Consider the following 18220-nt stretch of genomic DNA (forward strand, 5'->3'; position numbering starts at 1 on the left):
TGAATTTGTCGCACAGAAAGTTGCAGGCCAAATATGTGTGACATTTCTGCGACTTTAGCTTCTAGAGCATTTTTACAACATTATACATAGGTGCTGAATACATAAAAAGCGACTGTTCAGCGACAGACAAGTCGCATCGGCTGAAAGTAGGCCAGAATGTCAGTCCATGTTGGAGCAGGTTTAGATACAGTCTAAAGCATAGATCTCAAAGTCTGTGCACAGAATTTAGCAAGGGCCTCGCACCTTCTGATGCATCAGGTAGGTGCACAATAGCATAGCCTAACCCTCTGTACTTTGGTCTATATTGATGCGGGACATAGACAGCCAGCTGATGACCAATCCATTAGTGCAATGGATGGCTGGAAGCATTTGTCTTTGCCTTTGCAATACCACAGAAGCAATGCATGGTCAATGTACAGCAATGACACACCTGTGTGAACAGCCAGGAGACCCCCCCCCCCATGTTATGTTACATAGTTACATAGTTAGTACGGTCGAAAAAAGACATATGTCCATCAAGTTCAACCAGGGAATTAAGGGGTAGGGGTGTGGCGCGATATTGGGGAAGGGATGAGATTTTATATTTCTTCATAAGCATTAATCTTATTTTGTCAATTAGGAACATTCAGCACCCACCTGCTATCAAGGCAGCTGCCTATCATGTCATGCCCTACCTGCACAGGTGTGCTGGCTACTCAAATGATCCAATTAAGGAGGCCATTTAGTCAGCAGCAGCAGAAGTCCTGTGCCTGGACGCTCCAACAGCGGCCAGACACAAGCAGAAGCAGAAGCAGCAGCAGCACCACCTTTTGTTTTTTGGCTGCAGCAGCAGCAGCAGCAAGGCCCACAGGGCTGGCTAGCTGGCTAGCCAGCAAGCAGGTAGCAATGAAAGTAGGAATCTTTCTTTTTAACCCTGTAAGGGGGTGGTGCACTGTACCCGAAGATACTGCCATATCGGGTCAATGCATAGGGCGACGGAAGCAAGCTTCGAAATCGGCCCCCGTTCTCAAAAATCCATTTAATATATGGTCCCCAGATAGGGGACGTATCAGATATTAAACTGATAAGAACAGATTTTTTTAAGTTAGCCCTCAGAACTCACTCAGAGTTCCAAGATCTTATTTGGAACTCAATTTTGTGTTCATCATCAGGTAACATGTTTTTATTTCTTTTCTTAAACACTAATGAAACAAAATAGAACATTTAAAAACAAAATAAGAAACAACATAAAATAGCAAAACCAAACATTACTTTCTAATTAAGCAAAACCAAATTAGAAGGTCATCCCCTTCCTCCATGCAAACACCATTAGAAAGTCTATCAGTCCTCGACTGATATTGCCATTTGCTATATCTTTCTTAACTTGAGACGCTAACCAGCCTGGAATTTTATACGTTTCAACAAAACGGTTCATGTCTGCCTTGAAAGAAAAATAGACTTTATCCCGAGCTTCTTCCTCCCGGTTCTTCAAGCCTATCTTTAGATCCATCATATCTTTGTCAAACGTTTTTCTTTCTGCTTCCGACAAATTTTCCAACAAACCACCAAGCACACCAAAATACTGCACTGGCACATACACTTCCTCCTCTCTCTTCTTCTTCTGCTCTGTAGGTCTTCTAGTTGGAACCTGCTCCACTTCTGGTTCTTTCACTTCAGCTGGTTCCTCTCTGCTTCTTTTTACAGCTTCCTTTTTCTCTGAATTTTTCTCAGACTTTTTCTTAGGACACGAGCCAAGCAGATGGCCCTCCTCACCACACAGATGGCATTTCCGTTTCTTTTGACAATTTTCCACGTCGTGACCCTCCTCTTGACACTTGAAACACCACAAAAACGTGCAATCCTCCTTTCTGTGACCGTACTGTTTACATTTGCGGCAAAAATCTTGCATGCCAGAAAAATACAGATCCCCGTTCACAGAACCAATTTTAAACCGGCCTGGGGGGATCACTAACTTGCCATCTGCCATTTTAAATTTCACATGGAACCTCCACTTGGTGGTCCATAGTCCATATTGATTAAATACCTTGCCTTTAGGCAGAACACTGTCACAGAATCGAGACAAAAAGGTAACGATATCCTCCTCCGAAGTATATGGGCTATACATCCTTATAGTCACCAATCGTTCTCTACGTGGGAAATGTGGAACTATCTCCACCCCTTCCAAAACCGGACATACCTTCTTTTGCTGCAATATGTTCCAAAATGAATCATAGTCCTCTTCAGAAGCCAGCACCACGTCGTAGTATCCACTTCTGGGAAACTCAAGCATGGATAGGATTTGCTCCCTCTTGACTTCCAGCAACTTAAACAGCACTTCTTCCACGACAAAGACAAGGCCTCTTTCCTTCTTCCGGACATCGAGCAGGGAAATACGAACTCCATTCCGAAGTCTCGCAAAAGGCGGCACGCCTTCCGAAGAAAAAACGCAATCTTCCTCCATGTCCATGATGTCCAGACACCTCCCCCACCGAAGTAGGTAGGTGGGGATCGCCTCCCGTTGTCTGGGGACTAAGCCGGCTCCCTGATAGCAGCAGGGGGGTGAAGTCCCTCCGTTAAGAAGGACGATCCCCCCAGGCAAAGGAGCCGGGTACCCCAGACACCCTCTGGCCAGACCAAGTGAGCAGAACTACACTTGATCTTAGCCAAAAGGCCGAGAAGTGATAACCGTGAAAGGGGCGGGCCCAACAAGGTCCCCTTCATGGGCACTATCACTGCTTGCTGTCAGGGAGGCTGCCAGACAATTTTCCATGCACACTCTGGGCTGGGGGGCAGTCAACCACCAGTACACACAGCAGAACCTAAACCCATACCATTATTGCTAAGCAGCAAGACAGGGGCCCATTGCACTCCCACGGGGCCTTTTTAAATGCAATCCATAACCCGGATTTGCCAGGAACCCTTCTTACTCCTCCTACTTGCATGTGACACTGGGCTTAGGATCTGCATAGGAAACACACACACAAGCACACACCTACCTTTGTTGCCTGCAGATGCCTCCTTGGCTGTCCCCAAACGGTATCAAACCAACACCCACGGGAAGCTGTAAGCATAGAGGACATGCCTGCACCCCATTGGACTTACCTGTGTGGGTTAAACCCGGGTTATTTGACAACCTATGGCGGTGATGGTTCTGCTCAGGCAGAGCAGTGCTGATGCTCCTCATAAAGCTGTCGCTGCTGTGAAGGTTCTAGGTGACATCACAAATCCCTATGGTTACATACACAACAAAGCTGGGTTGTTGTTGTTTACACTCTGCAAGGCCTGTGGAAGTGAGTGACATCATAGCACTGTAGTTCTGAGGGTTCTAGATGGATGCAACAATCTCCTGTTGCTTCTATGAAGGCCATAATAGACGACATCACCAAACAGCTCCATAGTCACATACACAGCAAAGGAGAGATGTTGTTTACACCTAGTGATGTCAGTGGTATTGAGTGACATCACAGCACAGTGCTAAGGCTCCTGGGCCTGGACACAGCAGCGGCTGCAATATCTCAACGGAGAATACGTTTATATATATGTGTGTGTGTGCGCGTATATATATATATATATATATATATATATATATATATATATTTCTCCGCCGAAATCACTTTTAAACCCATTTCCACCTTTTTTTCCCTTCTCTTCCTCTTACTTTTTTTTCACGTTTTTTTACGTTTTTCTCCTTTTCGCCTCTTTTCTGGGCGTATTATTCTTCTTTTTCTTCTTTTTTTTCGTCTAATGCATACCCCATCAGTGCAGCAATGCTTATTCAATACCGCCAGCAGATGGAGACACTGGGGGATAATTTTCTAAGGATTTATACTGATTTTTCCTGTCTGAATTTGTCGCACAGAAAGTTGCAGGCCAAATATGTGTGACATTTCTGCGACTTTAGCTTCTAGAGCATTTTTACAACATTATACATAGGTGCTGAATACATAAAAAGCGACTGTTCAGCGACAGACAAGTCGCATCGGCTGAAAGTAGGCCAGAATGTCAGTCCATGTTGGAGCAGGTTTAGATACAGTCTAAAGCATAGATCTCAAAGTCTGTGCACAGAATTTAGCAAGGGCCTCGCACCTTCTGATGCATCAGGTAGGTGCACAATAGCATAGCCTAACCCTCTGTACTTTGGTCTATATTGATGCGGGACATAGACAGCCAGCTGATGACCAATCCATTAGTGCAATGGATGGCTGGAAGCATTTGTCTTTGCCTTTGCAATACCACAGAAGCAATGCATGGTCAATGTACAGCAATGACACACCTGTGTGAACAGCCAGGAGACCCCCCCCCCCCCCATGTTATGTTACATAGTTACATAGTTAGTACGGTCGAAAAAAGACATATGTCCATCAAGTTCAACCAGGGAATTAAGGGGTAGGGGTGTGGCGCGATATTGGGGAAGGGATGAGATTTTATATTTCTTCATAAGCATTAATCTTATTTTGTCAATTAGGAACATTCAGCACCCACCCGCTATCAAGGCAGCTGCCTATCATGTCATGCCCTACCTGCACAGGTGTGCTGGCTACTCAAATGATCCAATTAAGGAGGCCATTTAGTCAGCAGCAGCAGAAGTCCTGTGCCTGGACGCTCCAACAGCGGCCAGACACAAGCAGAAGCAGAAGCAGCAGCAGCACCACCTTTTGTTTTTTGGCTGCAGCAGCAGCAGCAGCAAGGCCCACAGGGCTGGCTAGCTGGCTAGCCAGCAAGCAGGTAGCAATGAAAGTAGGAATCTTTCTTTTTAACCCTGTAAGGGGGTGGTGCACTGTACCCGAAGATACTGCCATATCGGGTCAATGCATAGGGCGACGGAAGCAAGCTTCGAAATCGGCCCCCGTTCTCAAAAATCCATTTAATATATGGTCCCCAGATAGGGGACGTATCAGATATTAAACTGATAAGAACAGATACTACACTTGATCTTAGCCAAAAGGCCGAGAAGCGATAACCGTGAAAGGGGCGGGCCCAACAAGGTCCCCTTCATGGGCACTATCACTGCTTGCTGTCAGGGAGGCTGCCAGACAATTTTCCATGCACACTCTGGGCTGGGGGGCAGTCAACCACCAGTACACACAGCAGAACCTAAACCCATACCATTATTGCTAAGCAGCAAGACAGGGGCCCATTGCACTCCCACGGGGCCTTTTTAAATGCAATCCATAACCCGGATTTGCCAGGAACCCTTCTTACTCCTCCTACTTGCATGTGACACTGGGCTTAGGATCTGCATAGGAAACACACACACAAGCACACACCTACCTTTGTTGCCTGCAGATGCCTCCTTGGCTGTCCCCAAACGGTATCAAACCAACACCCACGGGAAGCTGTAAGCATAGAGGACATGCCTGCACCCCATTGGACTTACCTGTGTGGGTTAAACCCGGGTTATTTGACAACCTATGGCGGTGATGGTTCTGCTCAGGCAGAGCAGTGCTGATGCTCCTCATAAAGCTGTCGCTGCTGTGAAGGTTCTAGGTGACATCACAAATCCCTATGGTTACATACACAACAAAGCTGGGTTGTTGTTGTTTACACTCTGCAAGGCCTGTGGAAGTGAGTGACATCATAGCACTGTAGTTCTGAGGGTTCTAGATGGATGCAACAATCTCCTGTTGCTTCTATGAAGGCCATAATAGACGACATCACCAAACAGCTCCATAGTCACATACACAGCAAAGGAGAGATGTTGTTTACACCTAGTGATGTCAGTGGTATTGAGTGACATCACAGCACAGTGCTAAGGCTCCTGGGCCTGGACACAGCAGCGGCTGCAATATCTCAACGGAGAATACGTTTATATATATGTGTGTGTGTGCGCGTATATATATATATATATATATATATATATATATATATATATATATATTTCTCCGCCGAAATCACTTTTAAACCCATTTCCACCTTTTTTTCCCTTCTCTTCCTCTTACTTTTTTTTCACGTTTTTTTACGTTTTTCTCCTTTTCCCTCTTTTCTGGGCGTATTATTCTTCTTTTTCTTCTTTTTTTTCGTCTAATGCATACCCCATCAGTGCAGCAATGCTTATTCAATACCGCCAGCAGATGGAGACACTGGGGGATAATTTTCTAAGGATTTATACTGATTTTTCCTGTCTGAATTTGTCGCACAGAAAGTTGCAGGCCAAATATGTGTGACATTTCTGCGACTTTAGCTTCTAGAGCATTTTTACAACATTATACATAGGTGCTGAATACATAAAAAGCGACTGTTCAGCGACAGACAAGTCGCATCGGCTGAAAGTAGGCCAGAATGTCAGTCCATGTTGGAGCAGGTTTAGATACAGTCTAAAGCATAGATCTCAAAGTCTGTGCACAGAATTTAGCAAGGGCCTCGCACCTTCTGATGCATCAGGTAGGTGCACAATAGCATAGCCTAACCCTCTGTACTTTGGTCTATATTGATGCGGGACATAGACAGCCAGCTGATGACCAATCCATTAGTGCAATGGATGGCTGGAAGCATTTGTCTTTGCCTTTGCAATACCACAGAAGCAATGCATGGTCAATGTACAGCAATGACACACCTGTGTGAACAGCCAGGAGACCCCCCCCCCCCCATGTTATGTTACATAGTTACATAGTTAGTACGGTCGAAAAAAGACATATGTCCATCAAGTTCAACCAGGGAATTAAGGGGTAGGGGTGTGGCGCGATATTGGGGAAGGGATGAGATTTTATATTTCTTCATAAGCATTAATCTTATTTTGTCAATTAGGAACATTCAGCACCCACCCGCTATCAAGGCAGCTGCCTATCATGTCATGCCCTACCTGCACAGGTGTGCTGGCTACTCAAATGATCCAATTAAGGAGGCCATTTAGTCAGCAGCAGCAGAAGTCCTGTGCCTGGACGCTCCAACAGCGGCCAGACACAAGCAGAAGCAGAAGCAGCAGCAGCACCACCTTTTGTTTTTTGGCTGCAGCAGCAGCAGCAGCAAGGCCCACAGGGCTGGCTAGCTGGCTAGCCAGCAAGCAGGTAGCAATGAAAGTAGGAATCTTTCTTTTTAACCCTGTAAGGGGGTGGTGCACTGTACCCGAAGATACTGCCATATCGGGTCAATGCATAGGGCGACGGAAGCAAGCTTCGAAATCGGCCCCCGTTCTCAAAAATCCATTTAATATATGGTCCCCAGATAGGGGACGTATCAGATATTAAACTGATAAGAACAGATACTACACTTGATCTTAGCCAAAAGGCCGAGAAGCGATAACCGTGAAAGGGGCGGGCCCAACAAGGTCCCCTTCATGGGCACTATCACTGCTTGCTGTCAGGGAGGCTGCCAGACAATTTTCCATGCACACTCTGGGCTGGGGGGCAGTCAACCACCAGTACACACAGCAGAACCTAAACCCATACCATTATTGCTAAGCAGCAAGACAGGGGCCCATTGCACTCCCACGGGGCCTTTTTAAATGCAATCCATAACCCGGATTTGCCAGGAACCCTTCTTACTCCTCCTACTTGCATGTGACACTGGGCTTAGGATCTGCATAGGAAACACACACACAAGCACACACCTACCTTTGTTGCCTGCAGATGCCTCCTTGGCTGTCCCCAAACGGTATCAAACCAACACCCACGGGAAGCTGTAAGCATAGAGGACATGCCTGCACCCCATTGGACTTACCTGTGTGGGTTAAACCCGGGTTATTTGACAACCTATGGCGGTGATGGTTCTGCTCAGGCAGAGCAGTGCTGATGCTCCTCATAAAGCTGTCGCTGCTGTGAAGGTTCTAGGTGACATCACAAATCCCTATGGTTACATACACAACAAAGCTGGGTTGTTGTTGTTTACACTCTGCAAGGCCTGTGGAAGTGAGTGACATCATAGCACTGTAGTTCTGAGGGTTCTAGATGGATGCAACAATCTCCTGTTGCTTCTATGAAGGCCATAATAGACGACATCACCAAACAGCTCCATAGTCACATACACAGCAAAGGAGAGATGTTGTTTACACCTAGTGATGTCAGTGGTATTGAGTGACATCACAGCACAGTGCTAAGGCTCCTGGGCCTGGACACAGCAGCGGCTGCAATATCTCAACGGAGAATACGTTTATATATATGTGTGTGTGTGCGCGTATATATATATATATATATATATATATATATATATATATATTTCTCCGCCGAAATCACTTTTAAACCCATTTCCACCTTTTTTTCCCTTCTCTTCCTCTTACTTTTTTTTCACGTTTTTTTACGTTTTTCTCCTTTTCGCCTCTTTTCTGGGCGTATTATTCTTCTTTTTCTTCTTTTTTTTCGTCTAATGCATACCCCATCAGTGCAGCAATGCTTATTCAATACCGCCAGCAGATGGAGACACTGGGGGATAATTTTCTAAGGATTTATACTGATTTTTCCTGTCTGAATTTGTCGCACAGAAAGTTGCAGGCCAAATATGTGTGACATTTCTGCGACTTTAGCTTCTAGAGCATTTTTACAACATTATACATAGGTGCTGAATACATAAAAAGCGACTGTTCAGCGACAGACAAGTCGCATCGGCTGAAAGTAGGCCAGAATGTCAGTCCATGTTGGAGCAGGTTTAGATACAGTCTAAAGCATAGATCTCAAAGTCTGTGCACAGAATTTAGCAAGGGCCTCGCACCTTCTGATGCATCAGGTAGGTGCACAATAGCATAGCCTAACCCTCTGTACTTTGGTCTATATTGATGCGGGACATAGACAGCCAGCTGATGACCAATCCATTAGTGCAATGGATGGCTGGAAGCATTTGTCTTTGCCTTTGCAATACCACAGAAGCAATGCATGGTCAATGTACAGCAATGACACACCTGTGTGAACAGCCAGGAGACCCCCCCCCCCCCATGTTATGTTACATAGTTACATAGTTAGTACGGTCGAAAAAAGACATATGTCCATCAAGTTCAACCAGGGAATTAAGGGGTAGGGGTGTGGCGCGATATTGGGGAAGGGATGAGATTTTATATTTCTTCATAAGCATTAATCTTATTTTGTCAATTAGGAACATTCAGCACCCACCCGCTATCAAGGCAGCTGCCTATCATGTCATGCCCTACCTGCACAGGTGTGCTGGCTACTCAAATGATCCAATTAAGGAGGCCATTTAGTCAGCAGCAGCAGAAGTCCTGTGCCTGGATGCTCCAACAGCGGCCAGACACAAGCAGAAGCAGAAGCAGCAGCAGCACCACCTTTTGTTTTTTGGCTGCAGCAGCAGCAGCAGCAAGGCCCACAGGGCTGGCTAGCTGGCTAGCCAGCAAGCAGGTAGCAATGAAAGTAGGAATCTTTCTTTTTAACCCTGTAAGGGGGTGGTGCACTGTACCCGAAGATACTGCCATATCGGGTCAATGCATAGGGCGACGGAAGCAAGCTTCGAAATCGGCCCCCGTTCTCAAAAATCCATTTAATATATGGTCCCCAGATAGGGGACGTATCAGATATTAAACTGATAAGAACAGATTTTTTACTTTTAGATATAATATTCTTAGACTAAAAGACCTTACGCAGTCCAGATTATACTTAGTCTGCTAAAAGCATATTCCACAGATGTAGATTCCAAAGACTTTTAGCCACTTTGTGACCTAATCTTTTTTTATCCAATAAATAGAAAACATACATCTCACTAAGAGCTAGGCGAACACAATCTTTAGAGGTAATAGTGTCTCTTTTAAAAAGAAGAATATTCCTCGTCTTCCATAGTGCAATTTTAATACAATTTATACTAATCCACAAAACCCGAGACTTTTCCACAGATAAAACATTATAAAATCCATATAAAATAACTTCATGATTTAAAAAATTAAGATCAGAAATGAATTTTAGTAAGGGTCCTATCAAATGCCATATCTCTTGGGCGTAAAAACAGTTCCAAAAAAGGTGTAAAACTGTTTCCTCACTAGGACACCCCATTCTCGGGCACTTTGCACTACGACACAATCCTCTTCTGTGTTGGAATTCTCTGGTAGGCAAACATTGATGTGCTATCTGCCAGGCCAGATCTTTTAAGTCATTAGATAAGAATCCCATATTCACCATCCTCCAAACTCTTAGAGATTTCTCAGTGGAATAATTAGATATTAAGCAAATCTGTTCTATCTTCCTGATTTCAGGAACTAATTTTCGTGCATTACTACAAATTTCTTGACTAAAATTAGCAATGCCATAAATACGAATAATCTTTTCTAAAACCACATAGTGCGCTGGGGGAATAAATAAGATTGGGGACGTTAAAGGTAAGGTTATCCACTTTCTTTTTCTAAAAATGTGACCTGCAGCATATTTTAAAAAATAAGACCAATAACAGTTTCTTTGCAAGCCATTAAAACACATAGAAAAAAAGTGAATATATAAAAACCTTTTTAAATCAGGCACATCCTTACCCCCCAATTTCTTTGTCTTCATCATTACATCTCTCCTGAGTTTATCCATTTTAGACCCCCATAAAAAATGAAAGCAAATCTTGTTTAAAAACTTTAAGGTGCGTTCACTCGGTGGGAAAACCAAGCTTAAATATAGCATGATAGGTAGCAACAAAGCTTTCATTATCAGTACTTTTCCTTCTATTGTTAATTTCCTCATTTTCCAAAAACTTATTTTCTTTTGCACTTTCTCTTTGACGATGGACCAGCTTTCCTCTCCATTATTTTCATTGTCAAAGATGACACCCAAGATTTTGATTTTATCATATTGCACATTCACCTCCGTATTGCCCCAATTCCCTATTGCAAAGCAATCACATTTATTTTTATTTAATTTGAAGCCAGAGCCCTCACAAAAAAATTCTGTCTGTCTGATAGCACGTTTCAGGGATGGTTCATCTGGACATAGAATATTAACATCATCCATGTATGCTATCGTCTTTACGCTCTGTCCTCCACTTCCAGGGATTGGCACTCCTCTAATGAGCTTATCTTTTCTCAAAACATTCAACAGAGGTTCTATTGCACATATGAAAAGAATGGGTGATAGGGGGCACCCCTGTTTCACCCCAGACTGTAAACATACCTCTTGGGATAAAAAACCGTTAATTAAAATACGACTAAAACAGTTTTTATATAAAAGTGCAATTTTTCCAACAATAAAATCAGGAAAATTCATTTTCTTTAAAACCAACCATAAAAAATCATGAGAAACACGGTCATAAGCCTTTTGAAAATCCAAGGATAAAATTGCCAATTTCTGATCACATTGTTTCTGATACCATAAAACATCTTTTACAAGGTTTAGATGATCACTTATTTTCCTTCCAGGTACTCCGCATACTTGGTCACTGTGTATAACCTTAGAAATTACCTGCTTGAGCCTATTTGCTAAAATTTTTGCTAAAACCTTATAGTCTGTATTTAGCAGGGTAATAGGCCTCCAATTTTCTAATTTAGAGATGTCTCCTTTTTTAAAAATCAGAGTAACAACACCATCTCTCCAGGACGCAGGTAAAATCTCAGATTTAAAAGCACAGTTAAAAATACCTAAAAGATCATCTTTTAAAATGGACCAAAAACACAGATAAAATTCAACTGGCAACCCATCCGAACCAGGTGTTTTACCATTTAAAAAACTCTTAAAAGTGCTTAAAAGTTCAGGTAAAAAGATTTCATCACAAAGGCTCTCTTGGTCAGTTTTGTCAAGTTTTGAATCCAAGGTATCTAAAACATCATTAGTAAAGGAAATATCAATATCTTTTTTATTAAAAAGCTCCTGATAAAATACTTGTGCTTCTCGCAACATCTCTTCATTAGTTATCTTCCCTTCTATTACAGATATCATTTCTTTCTTTCCCACCACCTTCTTAAAAAAGAATCTCGAACACTTTTCATCATTCTCCAGACATTGCACCTTGCTGTTAAAAATCATTTCTTTTCCTTTTTGACTAATGGCATTTTTTATTTCATTCTTTGTCTGAGCAATAACATCATCCATCTCAAGCCCGGCTTGCTTTAGTTTATAATATGTTTGGATTTTAGTGTTTAACATTTTAAACCATAACTTTTTCTCCTTAGCCTTTTGGATGCCCACACGGATAAAAAACAGTTTAGTCCACTTTTTAACATCCTCCCACCAATCCAAAATATTTTTATATTGGGATTGACGCAATCTCCATTTGTTATAAGCAGCAATAAAATCATTTTTTGTTTTCATGTCCTCTAATAAAGTAGTGTTGAGCTTCCAAACGCCTCTGCCTTTCTCTAGGCCAGGTAAAGTGACATGTGCATGTAATAACTTATGATCAGAGAAAATATTCGATAAAAGAGAAACCTCAACTAGATTAAAACTTTCCGATAAAAAAATAAAATCAATCCTGGATTTGCAGACATTATTTTCCCATGTGTAACCAGGGTCGTCTGGGTATTTTCTCCTCCAGACATCGGTAAAGTTAAAATCCTCAGTCATACTCTTAATCTGTTTCTCTGTTTTATCCACTCTGACATGCACACTTCCACTCTCACGATGATCACCACTCATACAACAATTAAAATCTCCAGCCATTAAAATAGGTGTTGAACCTGGGATAAAAGCCTGAATATCATTAATCAAGTCGGCTCTCTCATTTTTTTCAGGAGAAGCATAGATGTTAAAAAGCTTAATCTCTGAGCCATTGTACTTAATATTAACTAATAGCGCTCTACCAGGTATAATTTCTAAGAAGGACAAAACTTGTACATCTGAACCTCTAAACAAGATCCCAACACCTGAAGATCTGTTCAGATTGTCACCCGACCAGACCGATGGTCCCAAAGTCCAGCTACGACAAAGGTCCTCATAATTTGGACTATGTTCAATTCCACATTCTTGTAAAAAGAACAGAGAACAGTCCAAGGTCTCTAAAAAACTAAACAAAGCAGCCCTTCTCGTAGGGCTCTTTAGACCTCTCACATTAAGAGAGGAGCACTTTAAGGAAGCTATTCGCTACTGGAGTTTGAGTCCGATATGAAACCCACAGGTGACTCCGGGCTTTCGAACTCTTTGATATTTTTTGGATCGGACGCTGATCTTATAGAAGGCCTCCATGCATGTTGACTGTCCTCACATTCGTCTGAGCTTTTTTTGACAGGCCGTTTAATGCCAAGTTGTGGCTCATCTCCAAGTTCCTTCTTCCGCTTGATCTCCTTCACGCCAACCTCCATGGCTTCACTGCTCACTAGTGACCCTCCACCACCAGAACCCTCCACAGAAGGTCTCCCCTCTGTCTCAGGCACAGCAGAAAGGTCCATAAGCTCCGCCACGACATGAGAAGTTACAGCCGGCTTTTCTGAAGGCGCCTCAGACCGCTGGGGTGCTTTCGCAGGTGGTACTTCAGCTTGCACTACACCCACTCTCCCCGCTACACGGTCAGCCCACGATCTAGCTACACTGGAACGGAGACTGCAATCTTTAAAGGCATGGCCTTCTTCACCACAAATGTTGCAGACGATTTTAGCACAGTCCTTAGAAACATGGCCTTCTTGATTGCACCGACCACAGCGAACTGTAGTGTCCGTGCAAACTTCCATAGTATGTCCGAATTTCTTACATTTCCTACAAAAAGTAGGCATCTCGGGATAAAACAAATAGCCCTTATCCCGACCGATAGAAAAGTTGGAGGGTGGATGACACAACCCTCCAATGCCAGTAGCATCCTCCTTCATTTTCACAAAAAACTTATGTTTCCCCGTCCATAGGTCTTCTGAATTCATCACCTTATGGGAATACTTAACAGAACTGCAGTATTTCCCCAAAAAGAGCTCAATATGGGACACAGTCACAAAGGGATTGTGCATACACACAACTAGAGGAATATCGCCTCCAGTATACAACACTGTGACCGTGATCCCATCAAGCTCAGCAAGGTCTTGATTGCTTTTCAGCTTCTCAAAAAGATTCTGGCATGCATAAGCAGAGTCCAGAGTTAGGATGAAGCTGCCCTTCCGAGGATCTCTGAGACAGACGATGTTCTCTTTCTTCACCCCAAGAAGCTTGTAGAGAGTTTCTTTCACAAAATAAGAAAGTTGGACGAGTTCTTGCTTGTCTTCATCAACATCAAAGCGAAAGGAAAAACGAATCCGCGTTTCACCGGATGTAAGGTAACGGATGCGAACACCCATCTTGTCGATCGCCTTTTCGGTTCCTCGTAGCAGCCCCCCTTGGAAAAGGTAGGACAAACTCCCAGGATCCTCCTGACCAGACACTTGATCTAGCCAAAAGGCCGAGAAGCGATAACCGTGAAAGGGGCGGGCCCAACAAGGTCCCCTTCATGGGCACTATCACTGCTTGCTGTCAGGGAGGCTGCCAGACAATTTTCCATGCACACTCTGGGCTGGGGGGCAGTCAACCACCAGTACACACAGCAGAACCTAAACCCATACCATTATTGCTAAGCAGCAAGACAGGGGCCCATTGCACTCCCACGGGGCCTTTTTAAATGCAATCCATAACCCGGATTTGCCAGGAACCCTTCTTACTCCTCCTACTTGCATGTGACACTGGGCTTAGGATCTGCATAGGAAACACACACACAAGCACACACCTACCTTTGTTGCCTGCAGATGCCTCCTTGGCTGTCCCCAAACGGTATCAAACCAACACCCACGGGAAGCTGTAAGCATAGAGGACATGCCTGCACCCCATTGGACTTACCTGTGTGGGTTAAACCCGGGTTATTTGACAACCTATGGCGGTGATGGTTCTGCTCAGGCAGAGCAGTGCTGATGCTCCTCATAAAGCTGTCGCTGCTGTGAAGGTTCTAGGTGACATCACAAATCCCTATGGTTACATACACAACAAAGCTGGGTTGTTGTTGTTTACACTCTGCAAGGCCTGTGGAAGTGAGTGACATCATAGCACTGTAGTTCTGAGGGTTCTAGATGGATGCAACAATCTCCTGTTGCTTCTATGAAGGCCATAATAGACGACATCACCAAACAGCTCCATAGTCACATACACAGCAAAGGAGAGATGTTGTTTACACCTAGTGATGTCAGTGGTATTGAGTGACATCACAGCACAGTGCTAAGGCTCCTGGGCCTGGACACAGCAGCGGCTGCAATATCTCAACGGAGAATACGTTTATATATATGTGTGTGTGTGCGCGTATATATATATATATATATATATATATATATATATATATATATATATATTTCTCCGCCGAAATCACTTTTAAACCCATTTCCACCTTTTTTTCCCTTCTCTTCCTCTTACTTTTTTTTCACGTTTTTTTACGTTTTTCTCCTTTTCGCCTCTTTTCTGGGCGTATTATTCTTCTTTTTCTTCTTTTTTTTCGTCTAATGCATACCCCATCAGTGCAGCAATGCTTATTCAATACCGCCAGCAGATGGAGACACTGGGGGATAATTTTCTAAGGATTTATACTGATTTTTCCTGTCTGAATTTGTCGCACAGAAAGTTGCAGGCCAAATATGTGTGACATTTCTGCGACTTTAGCTTCTAGAGCATTTTTACAACATTATACATAGGTGCTGAATACATAAAAAGCGACTGTTCAGCGACAGACAAGTCGCATCGGCTGAAAGTAGGCCAGAATGTCAGTCCATGTTGGAGCAGGTTTAGATACAGTCTAAAGCATAGATCTCAAAGTCTGTGCACAGAATTTAGCAAGGGCCTCGCACCTTCTGATGCATCAGGTAGGTGCACAATAGCATAGCCTAACCCTCTGTACTTTGGTCTATATTGATGCGGGACATAGACAGCCAGCTGATGACCAATCCATTAGTGCAATGGATGGCTGGAAGCATTTGTCTTTGCCTTTGCAATACCACAGAAGCAATGCATGGTCAATGTACAGCAATGACACACCTGTGTGAACAGCCAGGAGACCCCCCCCCCATGTTATGTTACATAGTTACATAGTTAGTACGGTCGAAAAAAGACATATGTCCATCAAGTTCAACCAGGGAATTAAGGGGTAGGGGTGTGGCGCGATATTGGGGAAGGGATGAGATTTTATATTTCTTCATAAGCATTAATCTTATTTTGTCAATTAGGAACATTCAGCACCCACCCGCTATCAAGGCAGCTGCCTATCATGTCATGCCCTACCTGCACAGGTGTGCTGGCTACTCAAATGATCCAATTAAGGAGGCCATTTAGTCAGCAGCAGCAGAAGTCCTGTGCCTGGACGCTCCAACAGCGGCCAGACACAAGCAGAAGCAGAAGCAGCAGCAGCACCACCTTTTGTTTTTTGGCTGCAGCAGCAGCAGCAGCAAGGCCCACAGGGCTGGCTAGCTGGCTAGCCAGCAAGCAGGTAGCAATGAAAGTAGGAATCTTTCTTTTTAACCCTGTAAGGGGGTGGTGCACTGTACCCGAAGATACTGCCATATCGGGTCAATGCATAGGGCGACGGAAGCAAGCTTCGAAATCGGCCCCCGTTCTCAAAAATCCATTTAATATATGGTCCCCAGATAGGGGACGTATCAGATATTAAACTGATAAGAACAGATACTACACTTGATCTTAGCCAAAAGGCCGAGAAGCGATAACCGTGAAAGGGGCGGGCCCAACAAGGTCCCCTTCATGGGCACTATCACTGCTTGCTGTCAGGGAGGCTGCCAGACAATTTTCCATGCACACTCTGGGCTGGGGGGCAGTCAACCACCAGTACACACAGCAGAACCTAAACCCATACCATTATTGCTAAGCAGCAAGACAGGGGCCCATTGCACTCCCACGGGGCCTTTTTAAATGCAATCCATAACCCGGATTTGCCAGGAACCCTTCTTACTCCTCCTACTTGCATGTGACACTGGGCTTAGGATCTGCATAGGAAACACACACACAAGCACACACCTACCTTTGTTGCCTGCAGATGCCTCCTTGGCTGTCCCCAAACGGTATCAAACCAACACCCACGGGAAGCTGTAAGCATAGAGGACATGCCTGCACCCCATTGGACTTACCTGTGTGGGTTAAACCCGGGTTATTTGACAACCTATGGCGGTGATGGTTCTGCTCAGGCAGAGCAGTGCTGATGCTCCTCATAAAGCTGTCGCTGCTGTGAAGGTTCTAGGTGACATCACAAATCCCTATGGTTACATACACAACAAAGCTGGGTTGTTGTTGTTTACACTCTGCAAGGCCTGTGGAAGTGAGTGACATCATAGCACTGTAGTTCTGAGGGTTCTAGATGGATGCAACAATCTCCTGTTGCTTCTATGAAGGCCATAATAGACGACATCACCAAACAGCTCCATAGTCACATACACAGCAAAGGAGAGATGTTGTTTACACCTAGTGATGTCAGTGGTATTGAGTGACATCACAGCACAGTGCTAAGGCTCCTGGGCCTGGACACAGCAGCGGCTGCAATATCTCAACGGAGAATACGTTTATATATATGTGTGTGTGTGCGCGTATATATATATATATATATATATATATATATATATATATATATTTCTCCGCCGAAATCACTTTTAAACCCATTTCCACCTTTTTTTCCCTTCTCTTCCTCTTACTTTTTTTTCACGTTTTTTTACGTTTTTCTCCTTTTCGCCTCTTTTCTGGGCGTATTATTCTTCTTTTTCTTCTTTTTTTTCGTCTAATGCATACCCCATCAGTGCAGCAATGCTTATTCAATACCGCCAGCAGATGGAGACACTGGGGGATAATTTTCTAAGGATTTATACTGATTTTTCCTGTCTGAATTTGTCGCACAGAAAGTTGCAGGCCAAATATGTGTGACATTTCTGCGACTTTAGCTTCTAGAGCATTTTTACAACATTATACATAGGTGCTGAATACATAAAAAGCGACTGTTCAGCGACAGACAAGTCGCATCGGCTGAAAGTAGGCCAGAATGTCAGTCCATGTTGGAGCAGGTTTAGATACAGTCTAAAGCATAGATCTCAAAGTCTGTGCACAGAATTTAGCAAGGGCCTCGCACCTTCTGATGCATCAGGTAGGTGCACAATAGCATAGCCTAACCCTCTGTACTTTGGTCTATATTGATGCGGGACATAGACAGCCAGCTGATGACCAATCCATTAGTGCAATGGATGGCTGGAAGCATTTGTCTTTGCCTTTGCAATACCACAGAAGCAATGCATGGTCAATGTACAGCAATGACACACCTGTGTGAACAGCCAGGAGACCCCCCCCCCCCCCCCATGTTATGTTACATAGTTACATAGTTAGTACGGTCGAAAAAAGACATATGTCCATCAAGTTCAACCAGGGAATTAAGGGGTAGGGGTGTGGCGCGATATTGGGGAAGGGATGAGATTTTATATTTC

At 43.8% G+C, this 18220-nt stretch overlaps 4 non-coding genes and 1 pseudogene across 4 annotated transcripts; all 5 read right to left on the reverse strand.

Moving 5' to 3' along the window:
* Nucleotides 1-921: 921 nt before the first annotated feature.
* Nucleotides 922-1110, reverse strand: LOC130311890 (U2 spliceosomal RNA). The gene has a single exon (XR_008860160.1). It is a non-coding gene; the product is annotated as a U2 spliceosomal RNA (small nuclear RNA).
* A 3636-nt stretch (nt 1111-4746) lies between these two features.
* Nucleotides 4747-4937, reverse strand: LOC130311885 (U2 spliceosomal RNA). Its single transcript, XR_008860155.1, has one exon. It is a non-coding gene; the product is annotated as a U2 spliceosomal RNA (small nuclear RNA).
* Nucleotides 4938-7025: 2088 nt separating this feature from the next.
* On the reverse strand, nt 7026-7216 carry LOC130311886 (U2 spliceosomal RNA). Its single transcript, XR_008860156.1, has one exon. It is a non-coding gene; the product is annotated as a U2 spliceosomal RNA (small nuclear RNA).
* A 2083-nt stretch (nt 7217-9299) lies between these two features.
* On the reverse strand, nt 9300-9475 carry LOC130311889 (U2 spliceosomal RNA; annotated as a pseudogene).
* A 6800-nt stretch (nt 9476-16275) lies between these two features.
* LOC130311887 (U2 spliceosomal RNA) lies at nt 16276-16466 on the reverse strand. Its single transcript, XR_008860157.1, has one exon. It is a non-coding gene; the product is annotated as a U2 spliceosomal RNA (small nuclear RNA).
* Nucleotides 16467-18220: the final 1754 nt, after the last annotated feature.

The sequence above is a fragment of the Hyla sarda genome, unplaced genomic scaffold (genome assembly GCF_029499605.1).
Source record: "Hyla sarda isolate aHylSar1 unplaced genomic scaffold, aHylSar1.hap1 scaffold_1684, whole genome shotgun sequence".
NCBI classification, from domain to species: Eukaryota; Metazoa; Chordata; class Amphibia; order Anura; family Hylidae; genus Hyla; species Hyla sarda.